This window comes from Vipera berus (genome assembly GCF_964194415.1).
Source record: "Vipera berus genome assembly, chromosome: 4".
Taxonomy (NCBI): Eukaryota; Metazoa; Chordata; class Lepidosauria; order Squamata; family Viperidae; genus Vipera; species Vipera berus.
In genome coordinates, this window is record NC_138206.1 from 89,645,237 (window position 1) to 89,668,805 (window position 23,569).

Here is a 23,569-nt window from a genome sequence, read left to right on the forward strand (position 1 = left end):
TAAAATCGATGCAGACCTGGACAAGCTTGTTAGTCAGGGAGTTTTGGAGCCTGTAGACAGTGGGGAATGGGAGACGCCCATTGTAATGTCACTCAAGGCCAACAGAGTGGTATGAATATGTACTGACTACAAGTGCACCATTAACCAGGCACTACAGCAGCACGCGTATCCCGTCCCAGTCATCAGCCATATTCTGACGTCATTGCAAGGTGGCTGCATGTTTGCTAAATTAGATTTAGTGCAGGCCTACCAACAGCTGCCAATGGATGAGGCCACGGCAGCTGCACAAATGATTGTTACGCACAGGGGGGACTTCAAGATAAAGCGCCTTCAATTTGGGGTAAGTGTAGCCCCAGGGATTTTTCAGGGGATCATGGAGCACATGCTCAAGGGTATTCTGGGGGTCTGCCCCTACTTCGATGATGTACTCATCACTGGGGAGTCCACAGAAGTTCTGGATGAGCAGCATAGAGCTGTCCTTCAGTGGTTCCGTGCCGCAGGACTTACATTAAGGAGAGACAAATGTAAGATTAGGGTTCAGTCCACAGAATTCCTTGGATTTAGAATCAATGCTAATAGTATCCATCCTGCAGAGTCAAAGCTGAAAGCAATTCAGCTGGCATCAAGCCCTAGGTCCAAGGGAGAGCTTCAAGCCTTCTTGGGCCTCCTGAATTTTTATCATTCATTCCTCCCCAACAAGGCCACAGAGGCAGAGCCACTACACCAGCTCTTAGTCAAAAACTCCCCATGGCAGTGGACCAAGCTCCATGAAAGGAGTTTTCAGACAGTCAAGGCATTGTTGTCCTCAAACTCGGTGCTCACACACTTTAACAAAAAGCTGCCAGTTTGCATCGTGTGTGATGTGTCCCCATACGGGTTTGGAGCTGTGCTGGGTCACTTGTCGGTGGAGGGGAGACAGTCACCCATCGTCCATTACTCAAGGACCTTGTCCTCAGTGGAGCGCAACTATGCGCAAACCGACAAAGAGGCCTTGGCCATTGTGGCCAGGGGTAAGAAGTTCCATGACTATTTATATGGGAGGCAGTTCATGGTCTTTACTGACCACAAGCCTTGCTAGGCTTGTTCACAACGGACAAGCAGACACCTCAAATTCTGTTGCCACAAATGTTGAGGTGGTCTATCTTCCTTGCAGCCTAAGACTACAGGTTGGTTCACAAACCCGGCAAAGAGATGGGCCATGCAGATGGCCTTAGCAGATTGCCATTGCCACACGTGTAGCCCGATCCAGCTCCAGCTACATGCATTTTAGCAATTCAAGACTTGCCAGAGTTTCCCCTACATGTGTGAGATGTCGCTGCAGAAACGGCAGCTGACAAAATCCTAAATTGTGTGTTGGCTTGGATTCACACAGGGTGGCTGGAAAATACTGGGGTCCCTGAGTTCCAGAGTTTTTTCAGTCAAAAAAATGAGCTTTCGGCTCACAAGAGGTACATCCTTTGGGACAGCAGGGTCATAGTCCCCAGTTCACTCAGGCCCAGAGTTCTCCAGACTTTGCACAAAGGCACTGGTGAGGAGCTACCTCTTGTGGCCAGGGCTAGATAAAGCTATCGAGGCCCAAGTACACAGGTGTTACATGTGTCAACAGTCCAGACCAGAGATGCCGCAGACCCCTATCCACCAATGGGAGGAAATGCACACACCGTGGTCAAGGATCCACATAGATTTTGCCGGGCCCTTTCAGGGACAATTGTTTTTAATAATGGTCGATAGCCACTCTAAATGGTTGGAGGTGGTTCCAATTCCCAATGTGACTACTGCAAGGACCATCCAGGTTTTGTAGTCACTGTTTGCAACGTATGGGCTTCAGGACATCTTAGTCTCTGACAACGGAGCCCAGTTCACCGTGTCAGAATTCCAGGCCTTCCTCAGGGCCAATCTCATTAGGCACGCCACATTGGCTCTCTTTCACCCGTCGTCAAATGGGCAAGCAGAATGGATGGTTCACACAACCAAAGAGTCCCTCAAGCGCATTACTACAGAGGACCGGCACCACAGGCTGGCCTACTTCTTGTTATGCCAGCATACAACGCCTTGTACTGCTACTGGCAAGAACCCCATAGAGATGCACTGGGGCAAGAGACTAATAACAAAACTGGACAGACTGCACCCAGATAGAGTAGCCACCAACATGGCACATTTGAAGGCACCTAGGCATTTACAGGTGGCGGACCGGGTTTGGACTCGGATCTACAAAAAAGGGCAGTTGTGGGTACCAGTCAAAGTTGTTAAAGTGTCAGGACCACTCTCCTACGAGGTGGTCCTGGAAGATGGGCAAGTCATTCTCCGACATGTCAATCAGTTGCGCCAGCAACTAGCGGAACAGTTGTTGGCTCAGGACTTCCAAGGGGAGCAGACCAGGAACCCACAACCTCACACTTCAGCAGAGCAGTTCAGACACTCTGAGACATTTTGCGTGACAGAGAATGGGGACGGGGCTGGGCAGCCACCAACCAGACCGCAGGGGCTGGGCAGCCACCCAACACCCAGCAGCAGTCATGCCGATTTAGCGGCACTGTTAGACTTTGGGCTGGGCCAACCAGGACAGGCCAGCCAAAGGGACTCGAGTTGTTTTGACTCCACCAAACCACAGAGCCCGGGTCTACCAAGCATGGCAGATGAACTGGTAGACCAGGAGATTCCGGCAACCCCTCGACGCTCTGAATGAGCCTGAAGACCCCTCAAATATCTTCAAGATTTTGTAACCAAATAATTGTGTGTTCCATCCAGGGGCAAGGGGTGTAATGTATTGGCCTTTTGTATATGTTGTGTTTGCTCTTGTTGCACTGCTTGCTAATTGCTTGCATTCAATTGCTAAGTGCTAGTTCACTAAGTCTTGAGGAGAACCTCCATGATTTCATCATTTCCACCTCAAGAAAATCCCTGGATTACAGAGCTACCATATCTGGGCTTCAAAACACAAAAAAGTTTGATTCCTGTTAATCTTGTACAATTGCCTAGATACATGTAACCTTATCTGAAATTACTTGCACTCCCAAATAGAGAAATGGTTATTTATTTTTAACTTGTTTATTCAGGATTCCTATGACATTGTCCTTATCACGATGTTTGTGGTGAATGAAAAGATCCAAGCATTTAGGAAAGAAAACAGTAAGGAAGGAAAATAGTTTGACTGATTCTAAAACTAGGATGCAGTGGCTCAGTGGGTTAGGACGCTGAGCTTGTTGATCAGAAGGTCGGCAGTTTGGCGGGACAAATCCCGAGTGCCATGTAACAGAGTGAGCGCCTGTTACTCGTCCCAGCCTCTGCCAACCTAGCAGTTCGAAAGCACGTAAAAATGCAAGTAGAAAAATAGGGACCACTACGGTGGGAAGGTAACAGCGTTCCGTGCGCCTTTGGCATCTAGTCATGCCAACCACATGACCACGGAGACGTCCTCGGACAAGCGCTGGCTCTTTGGCTTTGAAACGGAGATGAGCACCAGTCCCTAGAGTTGGAAACGACTAGCACGCATGTGCGGCAGAATCTTTACCTTTACCTTTACTATGCTAAAACTATTCTTTTGGTTTATAGGTACACTTGTGAAATAGGAGTGCTAAGGGGCACAGAATCCATCAGCAGGGCAGCTGGAGGCAAGTTGCAGGGAAGATAAATAAGAAATTGATAAATTAGCATATTGCTGTAAGCCTTCCTCTCTGCTGGCTCTGCTGAAAAAGAGAAGGATGCAGGAAAGCAGTCACTGGGATGGAGAATGAGAGAAAGCCATCTTCTCCTTTCTGCCGCTATAGCAACAGTCTCCGGTTCTCCTCTGAAGTGTGTTCTCCTCTGACTTGACTTTAAATCTGACTATAGAAGAATTCAGGGTCATAATAATTTGTCTTCCACTGAAACCAATCAATACATGTTGCAGAATTTAATAAATATTCATATTCTAAACCAGAGAATTGTCAACTTCAGCAATAGCACTCTAGTTTTAACCAATGCTCTGGCTGCTGGTTACTAGCTGGTACAGTATAAATTTTATCAATGAAATAGAATGAGGTACAGGAGTATGGTGATAAATAAGGCTAAACTGAAGAGGGGTATAAATTTTCCTGACCACTTTTTGTGGGTAAATAAAAAAATATCAAGGGATGCAGTATTTTTTTTAATCAAAAGAATTAGAATCTTCAGAACCCATCAAAGTATCATGGTTTAGTTAGTCTCCCTTTTCTTACAATAATTTGCATCAGAACCATAAGCTTGGGAGAAAAGCTTACATTTTAAGGCTAATCATTTGTGATACTTTAGAGAGGGTTGGAGATGCTGGTTCAAACATGCCCTGCTGCTTTTGCTGTAGCAGAGAAAATCTGGGAACTCAAAGGATGCACTTATCAGGAGACAGAATGGGCTTTCCCCATCTAACACTGCTCACCCCTGCCAGCCTTCTTGAAATCAGATCAGATTCACTGTGTTGCTTCCTTTATTTTATTTTACTTTATTACTTTATTTTATTATTTTATTTTATTTTATTTTATTTTATTATTTTTACCAGGAGAAACTAGGGGACATGACAAAGCCAGCCCTGGTTGGAGGTGGAAATTTAGAAGCTGAGCTGCTATATGTCACATGCCAATCTGTGTGTACCTGCTAATGAAGCTGACATGTTGGGACAAAGCAACCCAATTTGCATTTATCATGAAAGTGAGACATTAGCTGTATGAATACTAAGAGGTCCAGATGTGCCCTAGCAAGACTGCCACCTCTGAGAACTTGCTGCATATTGACACCAGACTTTGAGGAATACTATTGTCTAGTGCTGAATAGCCCAGCCAGGCAAAGCTGGAGATGTATCTGCATTGCAGGAGAGTTGGACCATCCATGAACAATGAAAAGTATAGCTAGATCATGTCCATTCAGCATTACTTCAACACTCATTCTTTCCCTTAAATCATTCAGTGAATAAGCTAATAACATTGCTAGTGAAGGTTAGTACAGTAATCCATTTTTTGATACAGTTGTTTGTGAAAAAAAGCCACTGCTCAGGGAAAACATTTTAGCAGTTCAGTGCAATAATCTCAAAATTAAGGACATGTAGATATAATAGATAAGAGCACTGGGGGGAAAAACTGAAGTAGCCAAAGGACCGCTCGGGACGACAGGCTAGTTAACAACAAGTTTATTTAGAGCAAGACAACATTGAATGACTTGTTCGGCTTTTATAGCCGGCAGCTGGTCGCGAGGACCAATCAGAAGTGTTTGTTTTGGCGCCGTGTCAGATGGGGACCAATCAGCGTCGTCTTCTTCTGACAGCTCCGGCTTTCGCGTGGTGTGGTGTTTTGACAGCCGCGAGCTGTCAGTGGTTGCGCCTGCTCTGTGCGGTGGACGCTTTGACAGCTCAGGCTTCTTCACGGTCCGGAGTTTGACAGCCGCGAGCTGTCAGTGGAGGCGCCTGCGCAGTGCGGGGAACTTTGACAGCTGTCAAAGTTCCCGCGTGTATTCCTGTCAAGCGGCTTTACTTATATACTTTGACGATGCCCTAATATTTGTACTTGTTAACATATATACACTTCCATTGAAAGAATGTTTACATATACAATACACCCCTTACCCCTCCCCTGGTGCGTTTCTTTCCTCTTGGATGTTTGAACCTGCCCACTGATAGTCTTTTAGATAGGTGGGTGGTTTCCGATTCCTGGTTGATCGGCGAAGGGGCGGTGGGTGGTCTGGGTCTAGTTCTTCATTTTGATGTTCAACTTCCTGGTTTGGGATAGGCAGCATTTCCGGTGGGGGTTGTACGTCGGCACTGGTTGGTTGCTCAGCATTGTGTGGTGGTTGTCTGGGTCTGAGCTGGTCAATATGGCGGCGTATGTTGCCCTGTGCCTGCGTAGCTATAAGGTATGAGATGGGCCCTGTTTGTTTTATTACAGTCCCTTGGACCCACTTGTTTTTATCTGTGTATGATCTTGCCCATATTAGTTGACCAGGGTTAAGTGTGCGGCCGGGGTGGGGGTGTTGTGGTTCTTCTGGGTATGTGTCGGGGTGCAGTCTGTCGAGACGTGTTATTAGCCTCCTTCCCCATCTTAATTCCGCTGGTGATTTGCCGGTTGTGGAGCATGGCGTTGTGTGTTGTGCTAAGAGGAACTGGCTGAGTTGCCTCTGCCAGTTCCCTTTAACGAATTTTTTTAACGCTTCTTTCGTGGATCGTACCATAATTTCTGCCATTCCGTTCGACGATGGGTGGAACGGCGCCGACGTGACCAGCCTAATACAATTCCTCGTAGCGAAGATCTGAAATTCACGAGAGGTGAATTGAGGTCCATTGTCGGAAACTATGGTGTCAGGTAGGCCGTGTGTTGCGAATATTTTCCGTAAGGCTTGAATAGTGGCTGCGGACGTTGTTTTCCTAAGGGGCGTGACTTCCAGCCACTTGGAATAGCTGTCCACTGCTATTAAGAAACTTTGGCCCTGGATGGGCCCTGCAAAATCTATATGTATACGTGACCAAGGGTTCCTTGTAGTCTCCCATTTATGGATCGGGGCCTGGGGGGGTTCATTCCTGGTCTCCTGACAGGTATAACACCCACCCACATACTTTTCAATTTGTTTATCTATGCTAGGCCACCACACGTAACTTCTAGCCATTGCTTTCATTTTTACAATTCCAGGGTGCCCTTCATGTAAAATGTGTAATGTTTGGTCTATGTTTTCCTCTGGTATGATGACCCTATTTCCCCATAGCAGGCATCCTCTATGTGTTGAAATCTCGTTTTTCCTATTATAATAAGGTTGGAATTTGGGTTGTGGGTTTTGAGCTGGCCACCCTGTTGTGGCCCATTTGAGGACTCTGGCAAGTATTTTATCTTTTGCTGAATTATTAGCTATAATGTTTGCAGTCAGGGGGCATTCAGGAAGTTGAGAGATTGCTAAAATTTGGCTGGCTGGGGCTGGATCTGAGTCCCTGGTTTGTATGGGCAGTCTGCTGAGGCAGTCAGCATGTCCCAATTCCTTACCTGGTTTATGTATTAGTTGATAAGAATAGGCTGCTAAGAACGTTGACCATCTTAAGATTCTCGGAGAGAGAATTTGTGGTGTAATTTTATTCCAAGTAAATATGCCTAGCAGGGGTTTGTGATCTGTAAATATCGTAAATGGTCTTCCATACAGATAATCATGAAATTTTTTGACCCCTGCTACTATCGCTAGGGCTTCCCTGTCAATTTGTGCATAGTTTCTTTCAGCTTTGGTCAGAGTGCGAGAATAGAAGGCTATGGGTCTTTGTGTGCCATCCTTGAATAGGTGACTTAAGACTGCCCCAATTCCGTAGGGAGAGGCATCGCAAGCGATGCATATTGGGGTGTCTTCTCTGAAAAGGGTGATGGTTGAGCTTTGACAGATAATCTTTTTTAACGATTGGAAACTATTTTCATGTTCCTTGGTCCAGGACCAAGTTGTACCCTTGTCAAGGAGCCTATGGAGAGGCTCTGCAATAGTGGCTTTGTGGGGAATGAAAGCATGGTAAAAGTTTAACAGTCCCAAAAAGGATTGAAGCTCTTGCTTATTCCTAGGGCTGGGTGCGGTTTGAATAGCCCTTAGTTTCTCAGAGGTGGGGTGGATGCCCTGGCTATCGATTTTATACCCTAGGAATTCTGTAGAAGTGACTCCAATGGAGCACTTTTCCCGCTTAAGTTTGAGACCGGCTTCTCTGAGCCGGCTCAGCACAGCTGACAACCTGTCAGCTAAACTAGCTTCATTTTCTCCGGCGATGAGAACATCGTCGAAATAGGGGCAGACCCCGGGTATTCCCTTCAGGGTCTTTTCCATGATACCCTGGAAGATACCCGGGGCTGCAGATATGCCGAATTGAAGCCTCTTAACTTTAAAAGCACCGCGGTGGGTGACAATAGTTTGCGCTTCCGCGGTGTCGTCTGTGACAGGCAGTTGTAAATACGCCTGCGTGAGGTCAAGCTTGGCGAAAATGGTGCCAGAGCGGATGGAAGCAAATACGTCCCTTACCGCTGGCACCGGGTAAGCATGGGGGCTGAGGGCTAGGTTGACTGTCGCCTTATAGTCAGCGCATACTCTCACTTCGCCATTAGGTTTGATTGGGGTGACAATAGGGGTCTCCCAGGTTCCCCCATCTGTTGGCTCAAGCACCCCTAGACTCACGAGTCGGTCAAGCTCGTTTTCAATTTTTTCTTTGAGGGCAAAGGGTACCCTCCTAGCTCTTATTTTAATTGGTTGGATTGCTGGATTTAATTGCAGTGAAATGGGGGAACCTGTATATTTCCCTAAAGTGCCATCGAAAACGTCGGCGTACTTTTCGCAAACGGCTTCCAGGCTGGGTGTTTGAATGGTATTAACCCCTGATAAGGCGATGCCTAGTGGAGTGAACCAGTTAAGCCCTATCAAGTTGGTACGGTTCCCTGGCGTAACTAAAACCTCCAGGGGACCTTTGAACCCCTTATACTGTACAAGGACCTTGGCTTTCCCTTCCAACGGAATAGGGGTTTTCTGGAAGTCTGCAAGGTGAACCTGAGTTTGTTTCAGGGGAATTTGTCTTCGGCCTTTCTGACAGATCTCCTGATAGGTTGTTAGCGAAATTAAGGAGACCGCTGACCCTGAATCCACCTCCATGTGGCAAGGCACCCCCTGAATTCTGACCCAGACCTTAACCTTGGAACTTATGCAGTTTACCCTATCGATTGTCTCAACCCGGTTGCCTGGTGGGGTTTCCCTGTTGGCCTGGGCAGCCGGCCTACCTGGGGGGTTTGCCTCCACCTCATTGACGTTGTCCCGGCCCTTGCTGCGGCACACCGGCTTGATGTGGCCAGTCTTCCCGCAGTTGTGGCATTTTGCGTTCCTAAAGCGGCAGCTTCCTCGGGCATGGTTGCCCCCGCAGCTCGCACAGGCGGCTCGTTGCACGTAACGCGGGGGTGGCGGTGGAGGGTCCCTGAATCCTCGGCGGTCCGACGTTTTGCCCCTCCTCGGCTGTCGGTGCTCCATCCTGCGCTGTAGGGCTTCTCCATCGGTGAAATCTACCGACTCTCCGCTGTCGCTGAAGGTTGCGCTTTCCTGGTAGACGGTCGCCGGGGTCTCTGGGGTCGTGTTCGTCAGCTTCTTTTTGTGGCTGTGTTCGTATGCCATGATCTCCCTGGTCAGCTCAGCCAGATTCATGTCGGGTTTGGACGTCAGTTTTTTTTGTAGCTTCTCGTCCCTCAGACCGATCACCACCTGGTCTCTGATGCGGTCTTCCAGGTCGGGGAAGCAGCAGTTCCGCGCGGCGTGTCTGACCCCGGCGATGAACTCGTTGGCGGGCTCGTCCTGCCGTTGTTTCTTTTGTGCGAATTGCACCCGCCAGTACAGTTCCGAGCGAGCCGGCATGTAGTACTTGTTCAGCTGGTCCACCAGGTCCGCGTAGGAGACTTCCGTGATGGGCACTGGGCTGAACAGCCCGACGGCTGCGTCGTACACCGGGGGCCCGCTGATGTACAGCAGGGCGGCGGCCTTTGCTCGGTCGTCAGTGATTTTACTGACGAGGAGAAATCCTTCAACTTGGCCGAGGTGTGATTGCCATCTCTCGGGATGGCGGGTATCAAACTCCCTCACACGGCCGAAGTTTGCCATGTCGTCCGGTCCTGGGTTGCTCCGATGGAAGTTAAAACTTCCGTGTCAGCTCTTGCCGGGAACTCTCTTCCTCGGCCGTGACTTCAGCTCCGGAGCGATCCCATCCTCGTCGCCAGTGAAGTAGCCAAAGGACCGCTCGGGACGACAGGCTAGTTAACAACAAGTTTATTTAGAGCAAGACAACATTGAATGACTTGTTCGGCTTTTATAGCCGGCAGCTGGTCGCGAGGACCAATCAGAAGTGTTTGTTTTGGCGCCGTGTCAGATGGGGACCAATCAGCGTCGTCTTCTTCTGACAGCTCCGGCTTTCGCGTGGTGTGGTGTTTTGACAGCCGCGAGCTGTCAGTGGTTGCGCCTGCTCTGTGCGGTGGACGCTTTGACAGCTCAGGCTTCTTCACGGTCCGGAGTTTGACAGCCGCGAGCTGTCAGTGGAGGCGCCTGCGCAGTGCGGGGAACTTTGACAGCTGTCAAAGTTCCCGCGTGTATTCCTGTCAAGCGGCTTTACTTATATACTTTGACGATGCCCTAATATTTGTACTTGTTAACATATATACACTTCCATTGAAAGAATGTTTACATATACAATACAGTTGAGTAAATAAATGAAAGGAGGTAAAAAAAATGCAGTACCATTTCTGAGTGACTCAGCAAATGTGGAGGGGTGTTTTGAGTTAAGCAAGTACCCAAAATCACTCATGATCAAGCTCTTTATGCATGGACATCTCCAAGCCATGACCAGGTCCCAGTTATAGCATCTTAAAACACAAAGGGATGATTGAAATGAACATGGATTGATACTTGGTGCTTCCTTGCTCCACTTTATAGAGGATAGGAACATGATGAAGCTTAGTTACAACTCACTAACTGATCATAGCATGATTCCCTATTATCCTTTTGGCTGGTATATCTAATGGGTAAGAAGTGATGATTCCCTAGCCAGCCATTTGCAAAGGAAGAATTTTGATAATGATTGGAAAACAAGATAAAAGAGCATACCCACAATTCTCTCTGCACTGAAAGAAGATGAAATATAATAGTTTCTTTTCTTCACCTCCACATTAGTCAGAGGCTATTCAGGAGAGAGGCATGTGAATCCAGCTGAGTCTGAGAAAAGAGTACCTAGATCTAATTTTAGGGGAGAAGGGGATGCACATAGAAAGGAAATGTTTCAAGTATGCTCCACATTACCTGGATTGCTATAACTCCATCTGGAAATTTTTACAGTTTTCAAGCATATCTATTTTTTACCCCAATTAGCATTAAAATGCCTGTCTGAAATCCACATGGCTTTCATGTCCTGACTTCATGAGTTATATAGAGTTTGACAACTAACTAGGTTGTTGCTCTAAACATAAGCTCTTTATAACAAGCCAAGTTGTCTATTATAAACACAAGCTCTTTATTCAAAACAATCTGCCTGCATGAAGTGGAGTATCCCCTTGAAGTATGAAGAAGAAATACTTCATTGAACATCCCCTTACAAATCCCCTCTGAAAGCTTTGAGATACCTGGACCTCTGTGTTTCTGGTACGGGATCAAATTATGTCAAGGTGGGGGTGAAGAGATACTTCATTTCTGAGGAACAGGAAAATGTCTGACAGACAAACCTCAACCCTGAATGTTGCACAGCTTGTGGCTGCATCATGTAGATGCATTTGGAATTAACAAATGCTTAGATGCTACTATAATCTACTCAGTTTAATTTCAACGTTCTTTTGCTCACTTTTCTTCCTTCCAGAATTTGACCAATATTCTTGTCTTCAAACCATTCTCATGATGGGAAAAGAATGCAAACATTTTATTGCATTGTGTGCTAGTTATGCTATGGCATTAAAACAAGAGAAGGAATAAGAGAATAGTGAGAGATCCAAGAATTAGTTGTAAATGTGAGCAAATGATTCTAGAGAAAAGGACTTAAAATATCTGAAAGACCCTGGAAACCAGAACCAGAGCTCAGAAATAAAAAACCACTGCATGTTAAGTAAGACCTCTATTAATGATTAAAAGCACCAGATTTGCCCTCACTAAATAAATTCAAGCAGATATTGGTTTGAGGAGCATTTATTTAAACCTTTCAACTTTATTTTTTTTAATTATGAATAATCCATATTTTATCCTTTGCCTTTCTGAGTTGAATAAAACACTTCAGATACCATCCCATCTCAGATTCTGCCATTAGAAGCGGATGCGTGGTTGATGGTTGACGAGTTGGAGGTTGTTTGATCTTTATGCAGATACCAGTACATTGAAGGCCATATGAAATCAAGAGCATTGTGAAGCCAGGAGTGTCATTTGGAAGGAGAGCATATATTGTCCATCCTATTGCTTTTACTCTGTGTTGGGCAGTTAAGCTCCTTTCCTCATTTCTCACTTGCTTGCCATTACAATCCCACTTTTTTCCTATCTACCTAACCTATGTAGCCATTAAACTTTTTTTTTCCTAGCAGGCAATCCAGCTTCCTGACCTGCCCACATCTGCTGCAAGTTCTGGCAAGCATCAATACCACAGGAGTGTGCAATTTTAATTGATATTATATTCCCCAGAGCAAAACTACAGGCAGCTGAGCTCAGCCAGTTAAGGGTCAGATGGCCAATAAATGTGGGCTGGTAGATCTGGGCTGCAAAAATTCAGATAACTATTAGATGTTAGTATACAGTTTTAAGTCTTTCTTTACTGTCATTGAGTGGCTATTTAGATTTTTGCAGACAAAATCTGGTAGCCTTAATTTTTATTTTTCCTTACTTTCCCAGTGTTATTTGGCTGACTTCTTGTTGCTAATCAGTTTTTTTATAATTCTTTAGAAAACATTAATGAGGGAACAAGATCCTGAAGCAACCTTAAAATCAAAGAGTGAGAAAATCTGCAGACTTGGACAAAGAATAAGGAGCAAACACTGTGCATAAATGGCCATCATCAGATGCACTAGGAAGAGATTATACAAAACATATAAATGCTTATAGATACTACTCAAAATCATCTTTTGTTTTTATATAAGAAGACAATGCCCTTTAGAGACGTTTGCATGTTTACATTTCTACCACTTGTGTTTCGTCCCCTCTTCCACATTGTTTCTATCCTATCAGTGTTTCTCAACCTTGGCAGCTTGAAGATGTGGAACTTTGACTCCCAGAATTCCCCAGCCAGCCTTGCCAAGGTTGAGAAACACTTAACCTATGGAAATATGATTTAGGACTGCCATATATTAAAGAAACACAGGGAAGAATTATAGAACACAACAACTTTATCTGTGCTGATCCTTATTTGCCATTAGGAGATTTTCATGTTGTATTTTTCTGAGAATGAATGTACATCTTCTGAGTTTATTCACCAGCAGTAATACAAATTCTTAGGAAATCCCATATTTTTCATCTATGAAGTAAAAACTATTTGTATTATGATAGGAATCTCCTTGTTGTACACTTCATTGTGTTCATTCTAAGAGACATTTTTCTGCATAATATCTCTCATTTCAAGTTTAGTTGGAGAAATAAAAGTAAGCTGTGATGCCCTTAAAGATAATCACTGGGGATCCATGGGAAATAATTGCTATTGCTATGTGAATCTCTCATCTTCCATCTTATGTGGCTGTCCTTCATTCTGCACATTAACAGAATCAAGGAAGCATGAAGAACTTAAAATTATAATGCTTTCAGCCTGTAACTTTAAATTCAAGATGTTTCATTCCCCTGGCTTAGATTAAGTTCTGTAAATCATCTACCACATAGTCCATCTACTTAATATGGCTTTCCAGACATTTTGCTGCATGAGACAAAGTGCAATATGAAGTCCTCCATACTCCATATTTGAAAACTACTGATGCCATCTTTAAATCTTACTTCAGTACTCAATTAGGACAAGCACCTTCTACTAAACCTGAGCAAAATTGCTTAATTTTTGTCCTAGGACACAGTTCTGCCTTAAAGATATAGAAACCTATCTATATCAGGGTGTCCAACCTTGGTAACTTTTAGACCCGTGGACTTCAACTCCCAAAATTCTCCATCCAGCATGGCTGGCTGAGAAATTCTGGGAGTTGAAGTTCACAGGTCTTAAAGTTGCCAAGATTGGACACCCTTGATATAGACAGCTATCCCTATAGTGGTGTAAAAAAATAAGGAAAACAAACCAGAACAAGGCTGTACAAAGAGCATGGTAAAAATATTATTATTGTTAATGATGATGATGATGATAACAATAACAACAACAACAACAACAACAACAATAATAATAATAATAATAATAATAATAATACAGTTGTAAGGGACCTTAGAGATCATCTAGTCTAACCCCCTGCTCAGGCAGGAAACCCTATACCATTTCAGACAGGTGGCTGTGACAGTGCCACCCATCTTGATTTTGTTCACTACTACACCTGTATCAGAGGATCCTTTTTGCCTCACAGATGGACTGGGCCCTGACAGTTTACCATTGTGTTTCATGATGGCTTTGCACTTCGTATTCTGGGAATTGTATTTCACAATATTTTGATGCAAGATGGGAAGGTTGTAATACAGTAAGGAAAATACCTTAGTGGCTTAGCAACCATAAAATCCCCCTTTAGTATGTGAGGATCAAGGGTTGGCTTAGGCTACTCTTTTGAGCTTCCATTCACCCTGCAACCCTGTAGGCCTATTAATGCAGCTTGACATAGCTTCACCACAGAAATAAATCTGCAAATGAAACTCTCTTACAGGTTGTACATTGTGCCTGCTGTGATCGTATTAGATGATTTCCCCCTCCCCCTTCAGTGACTTTAGAAACTGTGGCATTTTCTTTCTTTTCTTTTCTTTTCTTTTTTTTTACAGAAGGCTCAGCCAGAGCTGATGAGAAGATACTTTTGGGAATTTTTTTTTAATAAAAAACACTTCTGGAGGGAGGAGAACAGATTTCTGAACTTCTTAAGAATTGCTAGCTAATAGGATGCTCCCTTTGATAACATATGTACAGTATAGTGCAGCTGAGCATAAATCAAGCTGAAAAGAGTCTCACTTTGTCTCTCCTTATTTATAAGCATTTTTGTTTTGCTTAGCAGATGTTTCTTTGGTAATGTAACATCCTTTATAATCTATGCTTGTATTAATTTACTGGCAGAAAAGTCAGTGTAGTGTGCCATACCTACTTGTACACATACCATCTATAGATATGTAATCTATGCTGTATAGAGAAACATGTGTAGATTTTGAATTTGGTTTGTCTCATAGCACCTGCACTCTTATTCCAGTTAATGCTACAAAAAAGATATTCGAAATCGGAAATGTGAGCAGCACTTAGGAATTCAGAATTTAGCCGTTAAAAAAAATCAAAAGTTAATTAAACATTCTTCTCATCAGCCAATAAAATAATCAACCAACCAATAACTTGAGAAAAAATTGTATATTTCTCAAAGTTTTCTTGACTATAAATATTCCCATTTAACCTGACTGAAATAAAATGTCATAGTGATATCGAAAACTTCAGCAGAATGCCCATTTTCATACAGAGTAGAGATAATAGTTATATGTCTAGGTTTAAGTGAGGGAACAAAGTGTAGAAAGCAAGATTTTGACAGACTAAATCTGGGTATTAAATAACTACTAGTGATTCCTGTTCATTCTCTTTTCACTGGTCTGTGATTAGGTAAGATGAGTGCGTGTTAATTTTGTTCAGATGTTCTCATCTCTGAACTACTTAGACAAAGGAAAAATCCTGTCCAAAATCACAACTCTAGTTAGGCCCATAGTATGCTATCACAAGAACCTCCCTTCATTCCTAATATACCTACTAATTCTCTGTATAACTGCCAAAAAACTGTTTCACAATATACTAGCACCAGGAATTTGAGGCTTCCAAGATGGTATTGTGCACTACTCTTGGAATGAGTTGGGTCTGTTATTATTATTTTTTATTTAAAAAGCAATAATACATTGGAGAAAAACAATTACACCTGCCAACAGGGTAGAGTGGTTAAGATGCTGGTCTAGGTGGTAGAACAGCTAGATTCTACTTTTCCCTTAATCATAACAGCTAGAAGTGAGGTGACTTTTGGGATAGTCATTCTCTTTCAGGTTTAAACTGGGAAGTCAAAAAATCAGTATTTTAACCAGAAAGGAGCACCATAGTAGATTATAGTCTATAATCCAGAGTTGTACTTAAAGATAGGCAGTCATATAGTTCTAATAAATAAACAAATTTTAATGAATGTCTTTATTTATTAGAACAAATTCAGATTTATTTATTCTATAGGATTCAATTCCAGCTTGTAATAATGTCAATAAAGCTATCCTATAGGAAATAAATAGGGACGCGGTAGCTCAGTGGGTTAGGATGCTGAGCTTGTCGATCAGAAGGTCCGCAGTTTGGCGGGTCGAATCCCGAGTGCCACGTACTCGTCCCAGCTTCTGCCAACCTAGCAGTTTGAAAGCACGTAAAAATGCAAGTAGAAAAATAGGGACCACTACGGTGGGAAGGTAACAGCGTTCCATGCGCCACTGGCATCTAGTCATGCCAGCCACATGACCACGGAGACATCCTCGGACAAGCGCTGGCTCTTCGGCTTTGAAATGGAGATGAGCACCAGCCACTAGAGTTGGAAATGACTAGCATGCATGTGCAGGGGAACCTTTACCTTTACCTTATAGGAAATAAATAACAAAAACATAATAAATGTAATAAACAATTAAAACACTTAGAAGAGTATTTATTGTATTGCTTAATTTAGATTTATAACTAATCTCTTCTTCAGGAACAAGAGATAGTTTATAAAACACATTTGTAATTTAAAGGATATATGCTTTGAGCATCTATATTCAGCATTTGAATATACTGTAGAAGTGTCTATGGAGATTCTCAGTCATCCAGGTCATGGTTATTCCAAAGGTGCTTTTTCAAGAGGCAACTGGACTTCCTTGTTTTTCTTTGAAAATGTGGCCTCAATGACTCTCTAAAAGAATGCAAATGCAAGGAATATAAATCCTTCCATTCCCCACCATCCAGTCAGAGCTGAAGAAGTTTCTTGCAAGAGAAGTGAAACGTCTTTAAAGAAAAACAGGAAAGTCCGGTTGCCTCTTGAAAAAGCACCTTTGGTATCATGGAAGTGGTTCAGACCAGTAAAAGTTTACATCAAAGGAACAAAGAATTATGGCATAGGTATAATTTGGATACTGAAGAGAAAAAGTGAAGCTGCCAGTGTAGGTTTCCAACCATGTCCTTTGAGAGCTCTGCCCAAATCTGAGCTAAGTCATTTTGACCTGTGGTCAGCTGCTATCCAAATAGGACTTCACTCATTAGAAGTCCAGGTTTTAGTTTCTCAGGCAGGTGCTTAACTTGTAATATCTGGCTGGTCCGGTATCTTAGGAATGTGTGAACTCTGAGATAGAATTATTATTTTAAAACTTTAAATGTAGACCCTCGACCACAATAAAAAGACAAAGCATAAGAAAAACAAAACAAAATTAATACAATTAAAATCAAAACCCAAATAAATCATTAAATAATCAGCAATTAAAAGTTTGGCAAAATATTTCTAAATATTGGGGGAATGTAAACATATCTCCCTAGGAAGCACAATCCATGACCTGGCACCAGAGGGGAAAACATCCTTTTTCTACCTGATAGTTCAACTGGGAAGTGGGAGGAGAAACAACTTTAGAAGGGCTTCCCCTGGTTAATTGGTAGGTCCTTCCAAAGATGTTTCTTCTCCCACTCCCTGGCTGAACTATCAGGTAGAAATCACATCACAGATCTGGTGATCCCATAAATAAAGACATCTTAAGATATTTAGGATTTTAAAAGTAAATTAGTTACCAGTAGGGATCTGATAACTAGTGCAAATCTTTTTGTAGAGGTATTAAATGATAAATACATCAATTAAAGTATTTTATACCAGCTGCAAGGGTAGCATTGCATTGCATTAGTCAAGATGGGTTGCAGCCAAGGCATGGATAACTGCTTGGCTCAGGAAGAGTCACAATTGGCATACTTCCTGTAATTGTGCAAACTCCCAGCACCTGCAAATCCAGTGATAGCTGGGTGTCATGAATTTCCTGCACTGCAAATAATTTACCTGCTTTTTCTGGGGGAGTAAAAGCTTATCCAAAACAGGCTTCACCTTGGTCCAATACCAGTTTCCTCTTTAAAACAGCACCTCCATATTTAATTTGAGATTGAAGAGCCACAACCATGATTATTGTCAGATAAAGGAAATCTAAGTCCAGAGCAGAACTATTATTTGAGAAAGTATTAGATGTGACTCTCCCTAATTTCATGAAGATAAAAGGAGGGAGGGAAGTGCATTCAGACTTGCAGGATTCTGTTACACTTGCATTTATAACTTTGGCACCTAGTCTGTCTTACCTTGAAGGGCTGAAAAGATAATACTCAGGATTCCTTAGATGGAAAGAAGAATTAATCTCATCAGCAGGCAGAATTCACCCATTCTCTAGTTCCAATAGCCTTTTATAGGAAATTCATGTAGATGTACAGCCCATGTACAGCCCCCTCAGGGATTTTGGTTGAGAGGCTTCTGCTGCCACTCTATCTGGATGCAACCTGTCCAGTTTAATGATCAAATGCCTCCCCCAATGTAGTTCTGCAGGACTTTTACCTGTAGCAGTGCAGGGCGTAGAATGCTGGCAGAGTAAAAAATCTGCCAATCTGTGATGCCAGTCACCTGTGACAATGCGCTTGAGTGCCTCCTTCATTGACCTCACCATGCGTTCAGCTTGACCATTAGAAGATGGATGAAAAGGTGTAGATGTTGCATGTCTGATGAGATTAGCTCTAAGGAAGCCCTGAAATTCAGCAGCAGTGAATTGGGCCCCATTGTCTGAAACTAAGACATCTGGCAACCCATGTGTGGCAAAGAGTTTTCTCTGCACCTGGATGGTCCTAGCAGTAGTCATATTAGGAACTGGAATTACTTCCAGCCATTTGGAGTGGCTATCCACTACTATAAGGAAGAGCTGTCCCTGAAAAGGTCCAGCGTAGTCTATGTGAATCCTAGACCAGGGAGTGTGCATTTCCTCCCACCTGTGAACTGGAGCCTGTGGCATTTCAGGCCTAGGTTACTGGCATGTATAACAACCGTGGACTTGAGCCTCAATGTCCTTATCAAGGCCAGGCCACCAGAGGTAGCTTCTAGCTAAAGCTTTCATTCTGACAATGCCTAGATGGCCTTCATGTAATGATTGTAAAACCCTGTCTCTTAGGGAAGTGGGAATTATGACTCTGTTTCTCCATAAAATGCACCCTTTATGTGCAGATAACTCATGCCTCCTGACAAAATAGCTTTGAAATTCTGAGCCTGGACTTTTTTCCAACCAGCCCATGTATACCCATGACAACACTCTACTAAGTATTTTATCTGTGGCATTTTCAGCAGCAATGTCCCATGCATGGAGGGGAAACTCAGGTATGTCCTGTATGGACAATATTCTAGCAGCAGGAGCTGGATCTGGATCCATTAGTGGCAGTGGTAGTCTGCTGAGGCCATCAGCATGGCCCATTTCCTTGCCTGGTTTGTGAATTAATTTAAAATTCTATGCAGATAGGAAGATAGACCATCTCAACATTCTTGGAGATAGCATGTGGGGGGTTTGTTTGTCTGTTGTGAAAAGTCCCAACAGAGGTTTGTGGTCAGTGTAGACCATGAAATCCCTGCCATATAAATAGTCATGGAATTTTTTTATTCCAGCAATGATGGCTAGGGCCTCTTTGTCAATCTGAGCATAGTTGCTCTCAGCAAAAGAAAATGTCCTTGAGTAAAATGCTATTGGAACCTGTTTCCCATTTTTTTCTATGTGACTCGAAACTGCCCCCACCCCATAGGGAGATGCATCACATGCAAGACATGCTGGTTTAGACTCTTTGTAGTGAGTTACAGTGGACTTTTCTGACAATAGTGCTTTTAATTCCTGGAAACTTTTTTCATGTAAGTTAGTCCATTTCCATGGAACTTTCTTATCAAGAAGCCTGTGGAGGGGCTCTACTATTGCAGCCTTATGAGGTAGAAATGTGTGATAGAAGTTTAGGAGACCCAAGAATGCTTGTAGCTCTCCTTTTGATTTGGGCCTAGGAGCCATTTTAATGGCCTTCACCTTAGAATCAGCGGGGTGAATGCCATTAGCATCAATTCGGAAACCCAGGAATTCTGTTGAAGAAACCCCAATACTGCACTTGTTCTTTTTTAATTTGAGGCCTGCTTCGTGAAGCCTCTTCAAAACAGCCCTGAGCCTGCTGACCAACACTTCTGGGGATTCCCCTGCAATAAGAACATCATCAGAATAAGGGCAGACACCCTGAATACCCTTGAGTGTACGCTCCATGATTCCCTGAAAAATACCCGGAGCAACACTGACCCCAAACTGTAAGCGTTTAACTTTGAAAGCCCCCCTTTTGAGCCACAGCTATGGCCTCATCAACCGGCAATTGCTGATAGGCCTGTGCTAAATCAAGTTTAGCAAAAATTTTACCCCCTTGCAAAGAGGCTACAATTTGGTTGACCACTGGAACCAGGTAAGCGTGTTGCTTGAGGGCTTTATTTAGAGTGCATTTATAGTCAGCACAAATGCAAATTTTCCCGTTGGCTTTAAGTGGAGTGACTATAGGAGTTTCCCACTCCCCACCATCAACAGGCTGTAACACGCTCTGTTCTACAAGCTTATCAATTTCAGAATCAATTTTATGTTTTAAGGCAAAGGGGACCCTATGAGGCTTAACCCTGATTGGAACTATGTTGGGATCTAGCTTAAATGAGATAGGTGGGCCTGTGTATGTTCCAAGTGTTGAATCAAAAACATCTGCATATTCCTCGCACACTGACACGAGGTCTGCAGTTTGTGTTCGGTTTATGCCAGTAATCTGAATACCTAAGGCATCAAACCAATCGAGTCCAATAAGACTCGTTCTCTGGCCCCCTACTACTATTACATCCAGGTGCCCCAAAAACCCTTTAAACTTTACCAACAAAATAGCTTCTCCCTTAACTTTAACATGAGCATTTTGAAAATCTGTTAGGATTATATCTGAGGATCTTAGTTTGGCCCAATTGCTACTGCGCCTACACACGAAGTTAAAAGTGTCTTGAGAAATGATTGAGACTGCAGAGCCAGAGTCCAATTCCATCTTACATGGAACTCCTTGTAGCTCTACCATGAGCTTAAGTTTGGGTTTGAGGGGGCGTTGAGCCCCGGTGCGGCATACGCTTCTACGGCTTCTGAAAAATCCCACACTAACTGGACCCTGGACCCCAGTACCTCTCCTAGTTGGTTCTTCCAACTGGTGTTTGGGTGGCTGGTCTCTCTGGCGGGCTCTGCAAACCACTGTGATGTGGCCTGTCCTTCCACAAGCTCTGCACGTGGCTGATCGAAATCTGCAGTTGGTGCAAACATGGTTGCCGCCGCACCCCTTACATCTCAGTAAGAGAACTGCCTTGTAACAGTCCTCTCACTGCTGGCTGTTGCGGTGTTGCGTGTTGGGTTGCTTTTGGAGTCAGTTGATTTCAGGTTCTTCTTCCTCAGAAGATTCTTCAGTGCATTTGGCATCCTCACAGTGGACCGTTTCTTTGAACTTTGTCGATTGGGCAGGCTGCACTGTTTGAACGGCGCCCCCGGCAGCTTCGTTGGCCATCACCTCATCTTGTGCTTCAGAAAATGTTAAATTTGGCCTAGCAAATAGTCTCTGCTGAAGCGTTCTGTCCTGTAGGCCACAGACAAGCCGGTCTTGTAGTCACTCTTCTAAATTTGAAAATTTGCATAGACGTGCGGCCTGCCTTAGGCCCGTTATGAACTCCAAAGCTGACTCCCCAGGAAGCTGCACTCTTTGGTCTAAGTTGAACCGCCAAGCCATTTCAGACATCTTGGGCTGGAAGTGCATGGTTAGCTTCTTTTTGAGATCTGCGTAGGAGACCACTTCGATTGGTGTCGGCGCGAAAAGGTTCTCGGCTAAATCAAAGGTTGCTGGGCCACACACGCAGAGTAGCGTTGTGGCCTTCAGTCCTTCTTCCGTGATCTGATTGGCTCTGAGGTAGTTTTCTACTTGCAATAAATATGATGGCCATTCCTCCAGGTGTTTCACGTTGAATTCTCGCAGTTTGCCAACCTTCGGCATTCTTTCTTGCTGGTTCCTGCATTCTTCTGGATCCTGTTTCAGGCTCAGCGAATGAGTCCACTGAGCATGAGGTCGCTAGCATAGCTTGCTAGCTGACCTTGAGAGGGGGGAATGCCTCTTCCCTCTGGCGCGTGCTGCCTTTCCCTCGTAGACTTCAGCTCTTTATTCGGTGAAGCAGGATCCCATCCTCGTCACCACTGTTAAATAGTGGGTTCTTTGGCACAGGAATGAAGACGCAGAATGGAGTATAGGGTAACTCATCGTTTATTTCATGCAATGACTGTACTGGGGAAATGGCTGCAACTAGCTGCAATATATAGTCTAGCCCCTAGGCGGCAGCCAATAGGTTTCAATCAACCATTGTCGCCTGGAGATAGCCAATAGCAGCACAGGAGATTTGTACTCTGGGTTCCTGGAGAGCCGTTAGCTGCTCCAGCAACCCATGTGGTATTCCCTCAAAAAGCCCAGTACATAACAGTATTGATGATTCCAAACACAGCTGAGATATCCAAGACAGCTAGCAGTGTCATGTTTGCTTCATCTAGTTCAAGCATGTTGTCTACTAAGGGGATTAATCCCAAACCCTGGATAAAGCTCTGATTAACATGGATTAAATAATAATAGTAATAATTCAGACACCTTATCAAAGAATAGAATGTCTAAATCTGCCTAGTTCCAAGAAAAGAGTATCAAATTCAAAGTGGTTTTTTATCCTTGCAGTCCTTGGTGCTCTTTGAGCTTGATTGCTTACTTGCAGATGTTTCACTAAGTAGCATCATCACATGTTACCTTGTTTGGTAATGAAACATCTATAAGCAAACAACCAAGCTCAGAGACCATAAAGGACTCCACAATTCAGTTCTGGCTACATATATTCTCGACTAGCACTTAGACTTGCATACCACTTCACAGTGCTTTACAGGCCCTTCTCTAAGCAGTTTCTACAGAGTCAGCATATTGCCCCCATCAATCTGGGTCCTCATTTTACCGACCTTGGAAGGATGGAAGGCTGTATCAACCTTGAGCTGGTGAAAATCGACCCGCCAAACTCCAGGCAGCCAGCAGGCAGCAGAAGCAGCCTGCAGTACTTCATTTTAACCACTGCACCACCATGGCTTATAAGATAACATATATACTTGAGGTGGCACAGGACCAGTTCCTACCTCACCAATTTAATCAGCTAAGAAGGGCAGTTTAAGAAAGCAGATGACCACCCTTACATTTCCATGTCCTTGAGATCTGCAAGCTGAACAGAATCCATATATACCTGACATAGGTTTGTCAAGATTACCTCTCTATGACCTGTCCAGAACTGGACTCCAAGGCAAGATAAATCAAATTGACTTTATCTGCAAAGAATGATGAAAATCACTCACAATTCCTCCAGGTCTCCTCAGAATAGAATAGAATAGAATAGAATAGAATAGAATAGAATAGAATAGAATAGAATAGAATAGAATAGAATAGAATAGAATAGAATAGAATAGAATAGAATAGAATAGAATAGAATAGAATAGAATAGACCCAGTGTGATTGGACACAAAAGAAATTTGTCTCCAGTGCATAAGCTCTCAATGTACAGACATACAAGAACAAAGTGATAGGTCATAGATCAAAAATCATGGTTACAATCATTAATCATAAGATACAAACAAGTGATAAATCTTAAGATACCAAAAGGAGAAGATAGCAGGAAAGATGAGAAGATAAGAAAAGATGATAATAGCAATACAGCCTACAATAGCCTATTAAATGCTCAGCAGAGAGATGGCACAGGGAGGGGGGAACTATCGTTGAATCTAGTTGTAATGGTATACAGGGATGACCTTGGAAGACTGGGCCCAGAGATGCTGCATAGGGAATGATGACAGAAGAGACAGCATAGTCCACAACTTGATA